Raw genomic sequence first — 12,653 nt, 5'->3', positions numbered from 1 at the left:
GGAATTTGGCTCTGAAAACACTTTTCTGCCAACTGACAAAGGAGCAGGCACTTGTACTGCCTCTCTCTGAAGAAACCACATACCCACCCAGGGCACAGACCTGGATTTCAAACCTAAACCCACCCCCAGCTACAACAAGATATTGGGATTGAGGGATGCTCCCAAAACCTCAAGAAGCAAAGAGCAATTTAAACATTGATTTGGCAATAGAGAATACCCCTGGTAATCGAGACACCATTGTCCCTCATGTTTAGGATTTGCTCTGAAGCCTGCTCAGAGGATCAGAAAGCAGAGGGAAAGGGAATTGCACACACCGTCAGCCTGCTGTGCAAGACACGCTGAAGTGAGGCCAGCAGGGCACTTCTGCAGAGGGGGGCTCAGCTCCAGCCTGGCCCAAGCAACAGAGAAATTGTCTGGCAGATATGTTGCAGCCAGTGACTTTGGGCTCCTCCATGGTGAGACAAGCACTGAATGGGCTGTTTTAAGCATTGCGATTTTTTATTTTGGTACATGCTAATTAAGCACCTTAACCCGGCTGTGGAACACACTTAACAGAAATACAGCAGCGTGATCAGTCTTACAGTAGGCTAATTTTGTTAGGATTGTTTTAAATGCCTACTAAAAACTATCGGCATATCTTAAGTGTGATTCAAAAATTAATTCTATTTCTTCTTATACAAACAAATGGCTCTTAGCATTTTAGAAAGGTCCCTGGATTCTATAAAAACTGGAAATGCCATGAAGCTACGTTTACAATTATGAACAAATTTGTTTGCACATTCACCATCAGCATTACTTTTTCCGAGTTTAATTTTAATATTACACCATTTTAATTTAAAACATGGCAACTGCGCACAAGCATTATCTGGGTGGTGAATGCTGGGGGTAACTGAACTGCTTTATAGGAACTCTGCTGGGTGGTGTTCTGTGCACGTGCAAGGCAGTGTGATATCTGCCTTAGACTTGACTGCTAGCAAACCAGTTCTTGAAAACAGAGGAATTTCTAAATTCACAGAACTAAAGGTCTGGCAAGTGAAGAACTAAATGACAAATACCACATCAGCTGAACATAAAAGCATTCCATGTAACAGAAGATACCCACACTTTGAGACCAGAGACCAGTTTAAATCCTTAACCATGCAGGATGGCAAAACATTTGTTACATAACAGCAACTTCACATGGCATTTTTACATCCTGCCATCTTTTCACAGAAGAACAGAAAATTAGACTTCTACCGACTCTGAGAGACAGGGAGTGGAGCCAGCAGCAATATTTAGCAGAGTGACTGATTTCTGGCACCATCTAGTTTCTCTGCAACAGGAATCTGGCAGCCTGGTAGGTGCTTTTCAAAGACACTGATTGAATAATTGATACTAGTGCTATACAAATGCTCAAGACAGCACAAGAAAGAATAAGAAATAAAGTAGTTTTGGTGCTTAAGACCTGCTCATTTTTTTTTTTTTTTCTCCAAATAAAAATTGTGAGGTAAAAATCCTGGGCAGAATACCAAAGCAAAGAGAATACAGACTCTGTTCATCATTCAGCTTCTGACTATGCAACTCTGCCAAATATCTATAATATAGATGAAAGTATTAGACAAAAAAAAGCCATTATGCAAGCAAGAATATTAATTGTTCATTTTCATGAGATATGGTATAATCTGAAAAAAACAAATTTGTTTTGACCAGTGGAACTGGTCCTAATTTCACTCGGGAACTGTAAAATTCCTACGATTATTTGTAAGTATAAGAGGGTGGATTTATATTCATTCACTGCACTTAAGGGGTTTTGAACACTAAAAACTTCAATCCCCCACCACCAGCTCAGTACAGAGAACTGCTGACCATTTGAGAAAAGCAGACATGTTTTGTGCTGAATGTCAAAATTCATTAACTGATGAGATATACAGCCTTTGGATGCTTGTGCTCTGTAAAACTTTGCAGAAAAACATTTACTTCTCAGCATGAGGACATGTTTACAGACTCACACATTGGTAAACCAGAAAGGAAGACAAATAAGGTTGGTTTATATCCTCAGTAGAGGAGGAAATGGAAGAGAAAAAGGAGGAAAAAAAAAAAATCTTTCTGGACTATACTAGACCAGCAAGCACAGTCTCTCAAATGCAGAAGTTTTCTCCAATTCCCACAGTGTCACTTTCTTTCCATTTGCCTGAAATCACCTGCAATGTGCTTTAGGAGCTAATCCCAACACATTTGGTTTACTCGGCAGAGGCCCAATAAAAGCAGGGGTTCTCAAATGCATTACAAGCCCAACCCACTTTCTCACTTTGTCTTTTCAACCACATGTGACCACAGCTACTGAAAATAGAAAATTAGCTACATTCATACACAAGTAATACATAAGAGTCTCCTAGATGGAAAAAATGAAACATAGTTACATGCTTTTTCCTATAATCCACTTAAAGTAATATTTCCCTCCCTCAGGGTCATAACATATTCTGTTTAGGCAGTTTCTCAGTAAAGAGGTCTAGGGCACTTCTGCTATTGATTCATTCATGATCAGCTCTGGTTTTGTGCTGTGATAATAACTTCAAATAACTGAAGTGTAAATGCCAGGGAGGCATAGCTGTCTATGTGTTTTAATGTATTTCAAAGGCTTTTTATATAAAGAAGAGTCTTATGTTCTCTCCTCCCTAGACATGCAGGCTTTTTAGACTCCACATTTTCCAATACTTTTGGTTATACAAGACTAAGAAGGACCATATATTTTTCATGACACAGGGACATACGATGACTGAAGATTAATAAGTCAGTATTTGGTGTGGCATGAATAAGAGTATCCAAGTGGGAAGGAATTTCAAGATTTAGATCTAAGAACCCAAATGCACCCAATCTGAACCACAGGCAGAAGTTTAGACCAAAATTTGAAACTACCCTCAAAGTCAGCACCCGTTATTTGAAGACACTTTATACTCACTGAGTATAAAGATATAAAGATCAAAATATATATAAATTTTATATTTTATATATATAAAGATCAAAATGAAAGAGCAAGCAAAGCAAAATGAGATAATGAGAGCAAATGTTCATAGAGGGGAAAGGGAAATTGAGACATCTGTCATTAACATCTGACTTGGATGTCTCTTAATGAGTTCTATGTTATTCAACTGTGATTACTACAAAGACTGCGTTTTTACATCTCAGAATATTCTGGGTTGGAAGGGACCCACAAGGATCATCAAGTCCCACTTGGGTGAACAGCCCATAGGGTATTGAACCCACAGCTTTGGGGTTAGCACCACACTCTCACCATGTCTAGAATTAAAGTATCTTGGGCTATTGCATGGTGTTCATCTGAGAGACAAACTGCAAGGAATTTAACAGATTTCTGCGATATTCTTACACTCAGATTTCAATCTTCAGTGATGCACAAAAGAAAAGCACTGGGATTTTCAGTAGCAATTCCCCTGAGTGTCAAGGAAGGAGAATTTTTTAAATCCCTTGGTCCTTTTGAAATTCTCTGCATGCAATTTCAGGGTAATGTATTGTTTCAAAAAGCCTGGTAGAGAATTCTCTAGAAGGGAAAAAGTTAGATTTCCTGATATGCACATATGCAAACCTCTGTCTCCTGCATTCTCATGTACCAAAAGGTTGCAAATTTAGCCCAAAAAAAAAAAAAAAAAAAAAAAAAAAAAAAAAAAAAAAAAAAAAAAGTCAAACCCATAGCCACCAGAATATACCACATTTCTGTAAATATTTTCAGAAGACAAATTATGCAGGTAATCCCATATAATCATAAAGGGCTGAATGAGATTCTAATCCTGACAGTAAAGTACCCAAAATAGCTGCTTAAAGATGGAAAAGAAGGCAAAGAACAGAGGAGACAGTTAAAGTGCCAAAAGCATTATAGGAACCTTTATATTTTATATTCAGGTGGAGTTTGTCATGAGCAGCCCACTCCCTTTTGGCACTGAATAATTCCCAGCATTTTAATATCACATCTCAGATACACATATCAAAGACAACTTTCTAATCTTGCAAGTGTGCTGAGAGAGAAGGAAGAAGAGAGCAAAAAATACCAATAAACTCCCCCTTTCTCCCTTGTCCTCACCTTACTCACCAATATTTCTCATTTTTATGAAATATCTGAGGAATTCTCTGCCTAGACAGAGGAGAAGACTGAAAGGAGGTAACTGATTTGTATGTACATCCTAGCGTGTTTTTATTTTATAAAGTAAGATCAATTATATATATATATTTCTCCAACAATAACAGGCAAAAATTGCAGTTCTAGACAAAAAAAGTGTCTGGGATCTGCTACTTTTATTGGCTTGTTAAATGAATTTTACATTAGAGAAGAATCTAGATCTCAGAAATCATTTGTCTTCAAATTCCTCCCAGTTTTTACCTCAGAAGTATGATGAATCACTGAGTATTTGAGATGTTTGTTCTCCTTCCTCACCTCATTGTGCTTGACATTAGATTAGTAGTGCTGTGAACACCATGTGACAATAATACTGAGCTCAAGACAGGGACCCTCATGTGCCAAGAAAAAAAAAAAATCTACATTTCACAACAAGAAAATTAAGTTTCAGAAACACAAGATTGGTTGTATCTTTCTTTGCCCATATTCTATTTTTCCTTCCATCCTATTCACTAATTTATTTCTTCCTCAGTCTTGTACTCCATCTCCCAAGCCTTCAGTGACAGCCTTTGGAACCTTAAACCAGTCTCAATCAATAGGTTGAGGTCAGCTGTCAGATCCATGGGATCAGAAAGATCAGAACACATTTATCCAAAGTCCAAGAGCAGTGCCTTATTCAGACAGCTGTGCTGCCTGCTAGTTATTGGGTGGAATTGAAAACAAAAGTTATATTAAAAGACAGCAGGATCATTATTTCTCCTTTCTGCCCCACCTCCTCAAGTGCCTGAGGTCATTTTCCACAACAAAAATGAAAGCCCTTCTTGGAAGTGTTCTTGTGCTAAACAGCAGTGGTTAATTTCTTGCAACTAATTAGTTATTCAAGTGAAAGTATAATGATCCTCCAACATGATTGAAAGTGCTTCAACTGAGTTTCCTGCTAACAGCATACTTCTAGAAAAGATGCAATAAATCAGCAGGGTTATGGAAATCTTTAAACAAAAGCAAGTCTATGACAGGAACCCATTAAAGATACAGCCATGTAATATTTATGCACCTAGCTGACTTGTGCTTTTAACCCAGCACTTTCAGCTATAGCTTTTTAGCACCTGGGTCGTATTCAGTAAGAATGAAACTCACCCGATCTGCTAAGAGCCAGCACAATGTCTCTGCTTTAGTTGTTCAGAGTATAGGGCTTAAGGGATGGAACTTCCCTCCAACTTCCCTTCAAATCTGGAATTTCATCCAGATATTTCTAAATAAAAATACAAATAGAACACCTTTGAACAGCACAGAAAATATAAACTGTGAGCCTCAAGCTCCCTGATTACCTTTAGCAAGAAAAGAGGCAGGTAGTGACACAAAAATGGTTTATAAATCCAGGGAGGTACTGATACAGAAACAAAACTCCTCAGAATAGCCAGTATCACCTATGATTGTTCAGATTATGATTTGTGATTAGGAGTGGTTACCACAACGGTGATAGGGGATCTCTTGAGACGTTTACAGAAAGTCCTGACTGTGTAAAATGCCATCCACTTACTCCTAAACCTACTAATTCATTTCGGAGTTTGTATTTAAATGTGTTGGGTACTGCAGAAAAGCAACTCTGTGGTTAAAAAATGCATTTTGATAATGTTTGAGGCTTCTGGGTGCTACAGATGTACTGATCTGTTTAAATCTCCAAAACAAAGAGTTATTTCCCTTTCTTTTTTCACATTAAACTGTCTGCATATGTGCTTGCATGTATTTTTAAGCTACACATAAGTGCACGTGAAGCAAAGAGAACTGTTTATTAACTTATTTGGCTGTATATGCTTTCCCTCATCCCATTCACTCATTTACTTCATTGCCAATCTCCCAGTCAGTCTTCCCACAGTTTTAAAAGACAGAATTTGGATTCAAAAACTAATTTGAGCTGAGGACTCAAATGCAATTTCCTGGCCTACCTTTCCTTGCTGCAGCAAAAGGCTGCAAAAAAGGGAAACCTGGCTGTGGTGAGGTTGAAAAAGGGAGACTTCAGGGAAAGATGCAGGAACTGCAGTTTACTTGGGACTCTGGGAGGTGGGAATTGAAGGACAGAAAAAAGGAAACCAGACATCACTCCCCCTTCCCACTAAAATCAACTTTGTCTTCACTATAGGTTTTTTGGGCCAATGACCACTTTCAACTCACACCTTCTGTTGGGAAAATAAATTAGGAGTCCAGCTTTATTTTGTCAATAGAAAGTTTAAAGTGGTCACTGGAGCAAAAAGCTTTTCAAAGGGTAGCTGAGCTCAACAAGGACAAGGAGGAGAAGGATGTTGAGAAAACCACAAAAACACAGGCAGATTACAAACCATTAAAGGCTATGCCGTTTTTCAATAATGAAGATAAGGCCTTTAGAACAGTTCTGGTAATTTGTATCTATTTATTTCTTTAGAAGAATATATATTACTTAAAAAGCCTCTGCCAGAGCAATAAAAGGTATTTTGTGTTTGCATGTATAGGTTTTGATAAAAAAGAGCCACGAGAAAACAGTAAACTAACTAGGCATTTGCTCCCTGAATACATGGGATTATGCTTCACATTTGTGCTGTAAATCATTGGATCCTGTACAAGTAATTGTACTGCAATGGGTTTTGCTATGCTAAATATTTAAACTGTGTGCCCAGTCCTTCGAAGTCTGAGCTTATTCTGTGTTCAGAGCTTTTTAGAGTTGAGTCAATAGCATATTTGTTTTGAATGGCTGCTCCTAGATAACACTAACAAAAATCCAAAACTTGTTTACATCATTTAACATGCATAATAGCTTAGCCTGAGACATTAAAAAAGCCACACAACAAGCAAGCAGAAAAATGCAATCCTTTAGAATAGTCTCTACTGGCGAAAAGAAGTTACACCATCAAAAAGCAAAAAGTATGTTTTGCCAACTCTGGACTAAGAATTGCTTTGTTTTTAAACTGGAGCAATGACTGGCATAAAAAGACTTCAAGGAATTTCCTCTTCTCCCTGCAGATAGTCATGAGCCTTTCTACTGCCCCAGACTTCATGTTGTAGTGATTGCAAGGATAGGTGCCTCTTGTGGGTCCTAAACAGAACTCTTGTTTATCAGAGTGTGCAAAACAAAGCAAATCAGGCAATTCCATCAATCCTAGGAAAACTGTTCCCATCTGAACAGTACCTTCAGCTCTAACTGGCCCTAACATCAACTGTGTAGCAAATACCCCTGGCCTATTTTCTTAACTTGAATTGCTACCTTAAGAACAAGACTTCACCAAGATTTACACACAGACACTCCTGGAGTGTTCTACACATTCTCAAATTGCATTTGTGGTCTAAATTCTGTAAAGTAAGGTGATATTTTTGGGAACAAAGATGAAGCATAATTTCTCATCTGTTTCAAATTACACATGAAGAATACCGAGGATGTTAGTAACAAATAGATCTGCATACAGAAATTTCAAAAAGGAAAAAAATGCAGAATGCCAAAAAACAATTACAGCAAAGAAAATAGTGCAACCAGGCAATGATTTACCACCCTCACATTTTTAGAATCACAGTTCTAATTGTTAGAATCCAGGGCACTGTAGTAGACACAGTATTTGAAAAAACAAGTCTTTCATATCTCTATGCTACCTCGAGAGCTCCTGATACCTAATCTGGAAGCAGACAAAACTCAAAAAGGTGCCTCTTTTCCAGTGAAGATGTGACTTCCCCTCCAAGGGCCTGGGGCACTGTGCCTCAAATGCTAATAGCTTGAGCTGTGTGCAATAGCCCTATATTGTTTATATAGCACTTCACATGTTCAAAGCACTATGAGATATCAGCCATCACTACACTTTTATGAGGCTGTAAGTATTACCCACTAAACATCAGGGTTCAAATGACTTGCTCTTGATCAAAAGAAACTTTGTGCAGCAGGACCATAATTATTTGAATTTGGTAATTCTCGCAGACCATTCCTATGGCAACACAGAATGAAGAGGGGGAAGGGATATTAAAGCCAATTGCTATCGCACTCTGCTCTGGCAGTGAGATGGACATATGGAGGACCTCTTAAGCAAACCTACACTCACAGCACCTTTTATAGAAAATTCCAGAAAATTATTTTAAAAATCAGGAGCAAAAATTAAACAAAAGGTTTTGAAAGCCCACAAGCATGTTTTTCTAAATGTATTTATTTCACATATTCACTGTGAAGAACATAAAAGACAACATGCAAAATGTACTGAAGTACTCAAGAAATCCTTAAAGGGTGTTCTGAATTCATTCTGAAGCAGCTTGGGAGTTTTTATACCAAGAAGATTAGTAGGCAACTTAAAAGCAAGTCCATTTACTGCAGAAAAAGAACTACAGTTTCATGTCTTATGGCTGACTACAGTAGGACTCAACTTTTAAAAACATAGAATGTTTTTGCTCTCCATTTTTATACATACATTCTTCCTATGAAAATTCAACTATGCTGACATTTAGTCTCATGTTAGTCTCAAAGTATAAAGTCTCTGTTCCTGAAAAAGAATACAAACACAAAGGAGATGTTGAAAAACAACAAATGTATACACAGTATGTATGACAACCAAATAGCTTGACATAAATGCTAAACAGGATAGATGCTGAAGATTCTTCTCTTTACAACTGATATCACTATCCAAAAATCTTAACACTGAGATTGAAGACAGAATAAGAAAACTCTTATCCTCTGCCTTTCTATCCTGTGCCCATCCTATCCTACAATATTGTCTTTCCCACCTCTTACATTTTGCCTCATACACAGCCCTGGTTTCCTCACACACCATATGTTTTCAGAGCACAGCTTCAGAGTTACTGGCCTTAGAACCTTGCCTGCAGAATCACATGGGAAATAGATCATACTACTAAGACAACAATGTAGACCACTACACACAGTCCAGATTCATCAAATAAGAAAAGGATGCCTGTTTAAAGCTATCACAGGAAGGGGGAGGGAAAGAAGTTCTCTTCAAAGGCAGCAAAGAGTGCAGAGAGAATTGCTAACAGAACCTTTTGTGGTTTAGCCAGATTGATCCTGTTGCTGTGAATATTTACCCTCTATCTTACAACTTTCACTTGGCATTTTTCAGGTACAGGCTACACAGAACTAACTCTATGACAGACTATGCTTGCAATTTCTACTGTTTTGATTAATATTGCCTGAAAAGTTAAATTATTTAAATATTTGCTAAAATATTAAAGTTTAACATCAATAGGTGAGCATTACTTCATGGCTATTAATGTAAGAACCAGTTACCATACTCCATCTACTGATCTAAAGAACAGATGTTTGCATATGATTTATGGACACTGAAATATGTGCATATCTTCCATAAATAGTAATGCATTCCAGTAACAAAGAGTGGAGAATTGTGATCCATAAGACTGGGAAGTTGCAGGCAGTATTAGAATTTATTTACCAATTTCTTGGCTTTAAATAAAAAGCAAATCTCATAGAGCCAGGGCCTGAATCCTGTATGCTGGAATAGTGCTTACAACATCAAACAGGACTAACAACATGAAGTAATAAATTGCAGTTGGGCTCAAATGGGCAGATATAAAAGTCCATTTAGAACATGAGCATAACTATGATTTGTTAAATAAGAGTAACAATTTATATTGATTGAGACACAATAAATCTAAACAGTAAGCAAAAAGCCAATATTACTTGTGTACTTTCACATTAAATATGGGCTTGGAAGTTTCTTTAGTATGACGATTTAAAAAAATACTAATCAGGTAAAATTCTAATGGGCAAAGCATAGTTTTGAGCTCTGCAATTAAATTATTTCTGGAAGTGCAATCAAATATTTGATTGAACTAATATCACTGCTGCTCCTCACATTTGTTCTGTTCCTAAATTAGCTTGGCTAATCAGTATCCCACCTCATAGCCTGTGTTGTAAACATGTAATATTAGCTGATGGGTTTCATTTCAAGAGCACAGTCAATTTTTGGACAGCAAACTTACTCAAAAAACTTAGTCAAAGCCTACAAACAAACAAAGTAGCATATATGGAGATGTCACAGTTTCTGCACCATCAGAACTCTGGTAAGACTGAGTGAACTTCAGATCACTCTGCGATGGCTATGCATGTCAAACAAGTTTTGATTTAGCTTAAAAACCAGTTCTGTGGACAGTATTTCACCTCAAAGTGTTTTCTGTTTTTCCACCCTCTTATTCTATGAGCAAGAACCAGGAATGTACAAAAAAGCAGCCTTGTAGAATGCAGAATTTAAACACAGCAATCGCAATTTTTTGCTCCAGTCTCAGGCTGGCATGCACTAGTGCTTCAAGATGTTGTGCAGCTGCTACTCTTCTCCAGAGATGGCTGTACTCCAGTAAATGGTGAAATACTCCCTCAAACTTTTTTTTTTTTCCCAGCAGAGGTTAACAGAGATGTTTCCATAGGTCTAAGGCAACATGAAAACATGGTGATTGTGTGGTTTGATTTCTTGAAAAACATTAGCCTTAGATTTACTGCATCAGTAATTAGGAGCTGATGCTACACTCCAACACACTGCAGAAACAACTGCAGTTAGTGTCTGTAGAACACAGTGAGCGTCTTAGATTACAGTGATTGTTGATTCTGTTCTTGCAGTTTTTAAAACACAAAAGAAACAAATACTTTTCATTTTGTCCTCTTGATAGCTGCACAGATTTTTTTACTTTCAGCACATAACTCAAAGTCATCTAAGAACAAATTGAATTTCTAATAACTACAGTCAACTGGATTTAATTCCTTTCAGTGGAAGCACAGCAGTGTCAATACTTACTGAGATTTAGTATTACTGCTGACTTATTGAAAGTAAAATGTCAATACAACATGAAAATTTGTCATTTTAGAAAGGTTTAATAAAAAAGACGAACACAACACAAAAAACTGAAAATATAGGAACCAATAACTGATCATTCTAATTCACTTTTTTCCAGATGAGCATCCAGGTGTCAGCTGGTGTAAACGCAGATGCCACTGACGTCAATGGAGCTGTGTCAGTTTACTCTAGCTGAGAATCTGATCCCAAGTGTGCTACTGCCATTTTTAGACGCTGCCACTGGAATTCACTTTTGCAAGACAATTAAAAAAACACATCCACACATTGAATTTCTTCCTGTCCCCAAGTGTTTAACTGTAAGTCTGTTGACAGACTGTGGGAGAGGGCAAGTGGGAGGTGGAAGTAGCCAACAACTGCATCCATGAGATAACTATGCAGTATCAGTATGAACACTGTTCCGTTGTCTTCCTTTTATACAAACGGATATTTGGCTTCAAAAAGTTTCAACTCCACCTTCCACTAATAAACAATTCCATGTCAGTGAAAGAAAAATGATGCTGTAAACCATGTGAAGTATCTACCTCATAAATTTGCTAACATAGTATTTTAACCAGTAACATTCTGGATAGACTTTTAATGCACCATTAGAAAAAGTACCTAAAGCTACAAGAGCTCCAAGGCTGAGTTCTGTGTATTCACCTATGTATTTGTACCTAAGCAATCTCCCTGCTGTACCAGCAGTAAGACTGGTAACAGTTCTAAGGCAGCTGTTTGAAGTGGCCTGCAAGCCAGACTTCACCTGACTGACATCTTTCATATTTCATCGAGCATTTGTGTGGGTGAGAGAGGAGGAAGAAAGGAAAAGGTGGGGCAATAAGCAGGGCAGAGTAGTACTTGACAGCTCCACCATTTCCAAGCAGGGAGAAGGAGCTTTTGCCTCTGTTTTACATAAGGCAGTTGTTAACATGAGTGCATTGTATAACAGCTTCCCAGTACAACCACTGCAATGAAGTTGGAATGTTGGTCTTTTGATTCAACACAGCAAGGTCAAAATGGAAAAGGTAATTAATTAGAACTGAAGAAGCAGTTCATGTAGTATTGAAATAATTGTCTATTTGTGCAAGCACAACAACCATATCTTCAATTTAGGTCAGGCCATCAAGAGGAGGAAAAGGACTGAAGACTGAAGATGAGATGCTCTACTTCACACAGTTGCCCTCTGGAAGGACTTGCAAAGGCAGTCACTTAAATTAAGTACAGGTCATCAGACAAGATATCTAATCTATTTCTAAGACAGGCAGCTCTAGCAGTCCAAATCCCTATGGCCTTTGCAGCAACACGATGAACTACTTCCTCATGTACCTCTGTCAATTCACGTTAGGTTGCAGTTTTTTTAAAGCGATATTTCATGTACATCATGACCCTATTGCTCAAAGCAATGAAAGTGCTTTGGTTTATTTATGACCTACTAACCTTAAATAAAAAAAAAAAATACATCCAATCTGAATGTTCACATAAGCCTGCAGATCTGAAATAAAAATTAAAATAAAGCTGGCATTTGTAACAGCTAGCTAAGCCCAGTAAAGGATTTTTAAAAAATGAAAACCAGATGAAACAAGATGAAAGCATATTTACCCTGCATAACCTGCACACATCAGGAATCAGGGCTGGAACCCAGAAATACCTTTTGTACTTACAAGCTTCAGCCCATTTCACAGTCTAGGTGACCAAGGAAATACTGAGGTTTTCCATGATGCGGGGTGGAGAGGCATTAATAACAACCT

General features: G+C 37.7%; 1 long non-coding RNA gene across 1 annotated transcript; it reads left to right on the top strand.

Moving 5' to 3' along the window:
- The first annotated feature begins 11,187 nt into the window (after window positions 1-11,187).
- Window positions 11,188-12,129, top strand: LOC128811812 (uncharacterized). The gene is made up of 3 exons (XR_008438483.1): window positions 11,188-11,225; window positions 11,855-11,930; window positions 12,019-12,129. It is a non-coding gene; the product is annotated as an uncharacterized LOC128811812 (long non-coding RNA).
- Window positions 12,130-12,653: the final 524 nt, after the last annotated feature.

The sequence above is a fragment of the Vidua macroura genome, chromosome 9, assembly GCF_024509145.1.
Source record: "Vidua macroura isolate BioBank_ID:100142 chromosome 9, ASM2450914v1, whole genome shotgun sequence".
Taxonomy (NCBI): domain Eukaryota; kingdom Metazoa; phylum Chordata; class Aves; order Passeriformes; family Viduidae; genus Vidua; species Vidua macroura.
This window is presented reverse-complemented; position numbering and strand designations above follow the sequence as displayed.